At 50.1% G+C, this 7,562-nt stretch overlaps 1 non-coding gene across 1 annotated transcript; it reads right to left on the bottom strand.

The window, feature by feature from the left end:
* Window positions 1-1,988: 1,988 nt before the first annotated feature.
* Window positions 1,989-2,062, bottom strand: trnan-guu (transfer RNA asparagine (anticodon GUU)). Its single transcript has one exon. It is a non-coding gene; the product is annotated as a tRNA-Asn (tRNA).
* Between the last annotated feature and the right edge of the window lie 5,500 nt (window positions 2,063-7,562).

Here is a 7,562-nt window from a genome sequence, read left to right as displayed (position 1 = left end):
CGCAGACATGGTGGGCCGAAGGTCCAGTTCCTGTGCTGAACTGCTCTATGTTCTATGATCCGAACACGTCACTCTGTGACGTCAGTCTGTTCACTCCCGCTCCCTGTCTATGTTTACCCCGTGCAATCTCTCCCCTTACTCCCTCTCCGTTCCGACACGGACTACACCCGGTGCATCTGCACCGGCAGGTGTAATACAGGGTCACATTGTCACACAGGACAGAAATGTCCATACCGACCGTAACATTCCCCTCTGTGCTAAAACAGTTTACCAGCACTTGTCCAACAAACGTCTCTGCCTCAGCGATTTATATGTTAATCTGGATACTTCATCTACGTTGTGAGAGTTCCTGGCTCCGTCACCCCCTCAGGTCGTGCGGTACAGACACCCACCACCCTTTGGATGAAAACCTTCCTCAGACCGTCTCCAAACCCCTTCCTCTTGTCTCGGAACTGGACGTTTCTGCCCGTCACCCGTCTGTCATTGTGGCTCCGTGCTCCCCTTTCCATGGGTAAAGCTGGCCTGTCCTGTGTGTTCCACAGCCCCGTCACGTGATGTGTTTGGTCTCACCCTGTCAGAGATGTTCCCCTTGTTCTCCCCACTGCCCACTCCCCACCTTCTCTGCCGCTGAACGTTCACTTGTTCTCTCTCTGTCTGGTTCGAAAGATAGGTCCCGGCACTGAAACGTTAACTCACTTTCGATTCCCGCCTGACCTGCTGAGTGTTTCCAGCATGTTCTTTTCTGCATCAGAGCACAGCCTCATACAGCATAGAACATTGTGTATTGGTCTATAGCTGAGGACAAAATGGACCGTCGGTCTCCCCAGCGAACCTGTCCAAATGGAACAATGGAATGAAAGGAACTTTAATATTGAAACGCGAGATTTTCATTCTGAGTGAAGCGAAATGTATATTGTGGGGATGTGTGACATGACAGCGTCCTGTCGTAAAATGTTCAGCTGAAGAATAGCAGAGAATGGTTTCCATCATTCGACCTCTGGGTTATGGGCCAAGCACGCTTCCGCTCTGCCACTCTGCTGTTGGGCGAACAGTTGCATCGTTCTGTATTCCCCCTTTTATTCTTCTTGCCGTCTTCCTTTCAGACTTAACACAGTTTCTTTTGCTGGCTTCTCTTCTTTCCCCTCACTTACTACTTTATCTCTTCCCATTCTCTTTTTATCTCCCTCCTTTCTTCGTTCCTTATTTCCTGCCCCATACTGTGACCATCATTGTGCTGTCTGTGGTTTCTCCCGGGTACAAGGTAAAATTAAGAGGCGAATCTCTGGGATTTGCCGATGCAATATTACAGGTGATTTATCGATGTCAGATGTCACTTTCCCAGCTCTCTGTGTCTCGAGACAATACCAGGTTTGGATGTCACAGTCCGAGTCCGTTCTGAGGTCAGTCAGAATTCCTCGCAGGGACTTGTTCCGCGATTTGTTCAAAGTTGAAGATCATCAGCATGAAGATGCTGGGGATTTAACCCGGGACTTCATACATGTAAAGCACGTGCTCTCCCACTGAGCTACATCCCCACTGCTGCTCCGTAATTTCAGAAGTCGGCCCTTTTCTGGGTTTCGCCCGCTGAGCATAAAACAGAGGTACTGGAACACAGAGAACAAGGTTGGCACCGGCCATCCGGCCTTCCCGTACCTGCATTAGTGCGACCATGGCTAATCATTCAAGTTCAAGCCCCTTCTCCACTCTCTCCCCACACGCCGTAAAAACATTTAGTGGCAGAGGCCATTTAGAATTAAATCAAAACAAGACATTAGACCTGGAGAGTCCGTTCGGTCCAAGGATGTTGCCGGAGGAAACACGCATATTCAGTGAAAGGGAAGTGGAACATGCGGACACCCGGACGTGATACCCCGCAGGGAGGGCTCCCACTGAGCCCAGTGAGGCAGCAGCAGGGAGTGCCCGCCTGCGACAGCGCAGTGTTACCCAGCTGACAATGACACGCACAGCAAAAGCTGTCGGATCGCCTGCGTCCCTGGGTGGGCTCGAACCACCAGCCTTTCAGTTAACAGCCGAACGCGCTGACCGATTACACCACAGAGACATCCTGAAGGTAGCGGGAATAAATGAGCCATTCCCGGGTTGGGATGCGGTGATCAGGGATCGCTGCTGGGACCCGGGTTTTCACCATCTGCATCATTGGTTTGGATCAGGGAGTCACGGAGAATACAAAACAGAATACAGTAGGAACACTCAGTACGTCAAGCAACATCTGTGGAGAGAGAAACAGCAGGAAGCAGGGTCAGGAGTGACCAGGAACACTGCACCGGAGAGACTTTACAGGTCAACGGCCCAAATTCATAACGGAAGCATTGAAACGCCGTAAAAACAGTGTCATTTATTTCATGGAATTTTCACTCCGGGACCAAACAATCGACAACCCTCAAAATTACACCGGTTACTGCGGCCGGACCCGCTGCCCATGTAGTCGGCAGGATTCGAACATACGCGGCGAAACCCCAATGGATTTCGAGTCCATTACCTTAACCACTCGTCCGCCAATACCGCTCTCCCCACAGCCCGGCAGCCAGAAGGACATTGGCCATGGGCTAGGATCAGTGTGTCCCGGGACGGACGGGGACAGCACGGATCCCGGAGTCAGCGAAACAGGACGGATCCTGAACGACAACCAGAAACTGCTGGAAACACTCAGCAGGTCAGGCAGCGTCTGTGGAGAAACAGAGTTAAAGTTTCAGATCGATGACCTTTCACACTGAACTCCGGGAGGGCAGTTGGACGGAGGGAGTCTCACTGAGAGAGGAACAGCGTTTCGTCACCCCGCCACCACACTCCCAGACATCCCATTTTGCTCTCAATATCTGAATGTGGGCATCAACCGAAGGGGCAGCGGTTATTGCCGTTGTCCAGATGCCCTGGAGAAGGTGATGCCTCCATGGCCGCTGCGCTCCAGTGACAGGGCCCCAGGATCCTGACCCAGCGCCCGGGCAGTGATGGCGACGGGGTCTCTTCAGGGTTGCTTGGGCTGGGCGACCAGGCCAGTTTCACTCTCTTCCTCCTTTCTGATTCATCCGCCGGGCTTGCTGGGCCGCTTCAGAGGGCAGCCACCACGTAACCACACTGGTGTGGGCTGAAGTCATGTACAGTCCAGAGCGGGTGAGGACGGCGAGTTTTCTTCCCCAGCACCGGAGAGGCAGCTGTGGTGAGGGAGGACGCCCGTTTGGCGGGCGGGAGCAGAAGCACCTGTTTCCAGAAGAGTTGCTTGGCTTGCTGAGATTTCCCTGCATTTCATGCGGTGATTTCCGTTTGCAGCAACCGCTGTCTTTTCCTGCTGATCCGCTGATAGCCATCCAGGGACGGGCAGTGAGTAGATAATTCCTCTATTCACCGGGCGCATTCTTAAAATGACGGGGCCAGTACCCAACGTCCGGTATGTTTGTTCCCCATTCAACCTGACCGCCAATATCTGAAGCGATCCCACATTCACACACCAAGTCTTGTCCCTAGGTGCAACGAGAAATCGGGGTGGGGTGGGGTGGGAGCGGTGGTCCGGGTTGGCAGTAAGGAAGAACAAGAGAGAGCGAGGTGGGAGGAGAGGGAGGGAGAGACAGACAGACACAGAAGGGTGAGAATGGTGGCAGGAGAGGAAATATTGTTGGACGGAGCAACAATGGTCCTATTAAATTACAGGACACGTCACACCTGTCCACAAGCTGCACAGGGAACAGAAGGGCGTGGCCGTCATGCTATAACTACATAAAACATTTGTTAGGCACGAATGGCATACTATGCACAATTCTGGTCACTGCGGGAGTAGCATAACGTAGATGGCACCGTCTTGCGTGCAGAGCGGACCACAGGGATGACGCCTGAGACATGGGGTTCCACTTATAAGATGAAATTTGACTTGACTGTATTTATGTTCCCTGGAGCCCGGGAGGCTGGAGGGTGGCGGATGATGGGTCGAGTGGCGTCCTGTTTCAGGTATGCAAGTCATGAGGGTCACAGATTGGTGGCTAACAGGACACGTTTCCATATATCGAGGTATGATCACCTGGAGGATACAGGTTTAATTCGGGGAAGTGAGGTGATGCAGGTGGGGACCCCAAATACAGCGGGCAGACGCACAATACATGAGGGTATGTGGAGAATGTGGAGGGACAGGGGGACCCTGGGGAGCATGAGGACAAGTCCCTGAAGGATAAGGAGGCGAATGTGAGACTTTCTTTTGTTGGCTGAAAGCACAGAATGCCAGAGCAAGGAGCTCTGCTGGAAACATAGAAACACAAGTTGGGTCACAGCTGGAGCGCTGTGTAAGTCCTGGTCACCATCCCACAGGGACATACAGACACAGACATTAGAATTTGGAGTAGGATCCCAACGCAGCCGCTCAAGCGCACTCCTCAATTCAGTCAGAGTTCATTAGATCCCCAACTCCACATCCCCACGTACCCGTGGTAACCTGTGTCCTCCTTCCTCAGCAAGTATCTGTCTACCTCTGTCTGAGATATACTCAAACATCCGCTCCCATTGCCATCAGAGGAAGTGAGCTCCACAGACTCAGGAACGATTGAGGAAATCACCTTCATTGTGTGACGCATATTTTAAATGGTCTCCACAAGTTATAGATTCTCCCACATATGGAACCTTCGCTCCACTTCTGCTCTTTAAATACTCTCAAGGATCCGATCGGTTTTAACTAAGTAACGTCGATCTGCTGAGCTCCAGTTCTGTTGGAGCCAGAGCCGCCCTCACATTCCAACTCACAACCTCACACAGTGTCAGTCCTGAAGCTACACTGTCTCCATGACTCTCGATGAGCTGCTCCATAATAATCAGTATCATTCAAACTGGCATTCTGTGTAATGAATTTAGGTATCAGTCAGTGCTAGCTAAATATAGTTGAGTAAATAGTTTCAGAAACAAATGTAGATAACTATGTATAGCGAGTACTCTCGCACTGTACCAGAATTATGGACTAACAAGCAAGAAATAGAATAAACCCCACACTCTCAGACTGTACCAGAGACTGACAGGAACATAATGAACCCCACACTCTTACACTGTACCAGAGACTGACAGGTACAGCATGAACCCCACACCCTCACACTGTGCAACAGACTGACAGGTACAAAATGAACCCCACATTCTTAGAATGTACTAGGGACTGACAGGGACGGAATGAACCCCACACTCTCACACTGTACCAGAGACTGACAGGTTCAGAATGAACGCCACACTCTCACACAGTATAATAAGCTGATACATGCTCTTATAGCTGGATGAATCCTTCTCTCTCTCTGTCTCTTTCTCTGTCTGTCTCTCTATCTCTCTCACCTCTCTCACACACACATACACACACACATACACATACACAGACATCTCATGTTGTATCTTCTGCTTGTCTTTTTCCCCATTGACTTCTACCCATCTTACATCTATTCATTTCCCAAGCGCGTGTTTCTTTATATTATTTAACCAGTCTGTCCCTTCATTTGCAGATTCAGTCGTTCCTTCGCACCTTTATCTTGCTCTCTGGCAGACTGAGCTGCTCACAAATGTCTCCTACTTCTGCAACATGGCCTTTGACTGTTTCAAACCCTCTTCTGTTCTGTCTGCGTTTACACGGACCCAGCCGTGAATGATTTGAGAACGTTTATTGGGGAACGGACGATGTGTGTGCGTGTGTGTTAGGTGTGCGTTTTGTGTCTGTGTGTGTTAGCTATGTGTCTTAGGTGCGTGTTTGTTTTTGTGTGAGTGTTATGTGTGCGTCTTACGTGTGTGTTTGTGTGTGTTAAGTGTGTGTCTTTGTGTGTGTGTGTGTTAACTGTGTGTCTTAGGTGTGTGTGTTTGTGTGTATGTTAGGTGTGTTTGTGCCTGTGTGTTAGCAGTGTGTCTTAAGTGTTTGTGTTTGCGTGTGTGTTTGTGTGCGTGTGAGTGTGTGTGTGTTTACACGTGTGTGTGTGTGTGTGTGTGTGTGAGAGAGAGAGAGAGAGAGAGAGAGAGAGAGAGAGAGAGAGAGAGAGAGAGAGAGAGAGAGAGAGAGAGAGAGAAGGTACCGAGAGCAAACCAAAGACAATGACGACATGGTTAATATTGTTCCAGTCCTGGGTCGCTGTGGTTTTCCAGACACGGTGAGTGGGGTGTTAAGACGGTTACATTTATGAATGAAGCAGCAGAAGGAACGGTTGCCAATATAACTGTTGTGAAAACTGTAAATGGAGACGCTCACTATTGTCCGTTTCTCTCACTTAGTACCCGTCGACAACTTTCTGTCTCTCCGCTTGAAGGAGTTTCTATGCTTTGGTGTCTCCACCCTGTTGAACGAGTGTGTGTGTGTGTGTGTGTGTGTGTGTGTGTGTGTGTGTGTGTGTGTGTGTGTGTGTGTGTGTGTGTGTGTGTGTGTGTGTTTATCTGGTCCTCTGTCCGTGTGCGTTGACAATAGGCTTGACGTTTGGTGTTGTGGTACTGTTCACGCCCGTTTGGAAGTGGTATTAATGAGGGTGGGTGCCGCGGGTGAGTGTAGACACACGCTCGTTGCTCTGAGCGGGATTCTGGCCATTGAGCCACAGAAGAAGATAGAGAAATACTGACTGTGAATTACAAAAGTACACAGCGGCAGTGTCGTAGTGGATACCATTTGCTTCCCTGGCACTAATGCGTTGGTGCAGAATGGTTGGTTCAGGAGCGTTTCTGGGCCTATAATCCAGAGCAGGATGAATCAAACTATTCTGCTACTTGTTCTATCAATACCGAGTCATCAACATGACCCTTTACACATAACTGTCTCGGCACCTGTACATTAATGCCGCTTTCAGATATCCGGCAAATATTTCACGACAGATCACCTTCATTTCCTCATCCGCAAGAGCTCCAAACGCTGCAAACTTGCCCTAGCCTTGCGCCCCTTTCTGGTAAACATTCCCTCAGCGCCACCTCCGCACCATCGGTCCAACACTTCACCACAGGGTAACCGGGCAAATAGTCACAGCGAGGAGAAAAGCAGCAGAAGAATACATCTGTATACAGAGCAGACTCTATGCGACAGAGAATAACTTTGAACAACAGACTAGTTGTTCACACCACAATTTACCTGTATACTGAATTGGTGGAAGTTTAACACAACAGACAAAATGGTTGCACATCAGACCCTACATGCAGTATAACGTTCTGTACACCGTAACGAACATTTTGAACCACCGAGGTATCGCTCACAGCAGTGAATACCTCTGTAGAGAGAAACTTCAGGCAAGTGGGAACATGAAGAAGGGGGAGATGGCGAGTGGACCTGCGCTGTGCTGGACAGGGAGAGCGGTATTTACTGTTGTCATTTACCAAGAGTGGAGGTTGGGTGAGCGGCCAGCTGGGCGCAAAAGGACTAAAGGAAAGAGGTTCTAACTAGGCAACTTCAGCGGCAGGGGCAGGGATGAGGGGTCAGTCTGTGTCGCTGGACTCTCTGCAGACTGAGGAGAAACCCGCTCCACTTACAAGTGAATAAGTTGCCAATACAAATGTGAAAGCTCTAAATGGAGCCTCTGCGTGACAAAGCTCAGTCACGTATGAAAATGCTACCGGCCATGTTTCCA

The sequence above is a fragment of the Pristis pectinata genome, chromosome X (genome assembly GCF_009764475.1).
Source record: "Pristis pectinata isolate sPriPec2 chromosome X, sPriPec2.1.pri, whole genome shotgun sequence".
NCBI classification, from domain to species: domain Eukaryota; kingdom Metazoa; phylum Chordata; class Chondrichthyes; order Rhinopristiformes; family Pristidae; genus Pristis; species Pristis pectinata.
The sequence above is the reverse complement of the archived record's forward strand: the minus strand, read 5'-3'. Positions and strand labels throughout refer to the sequence as shown.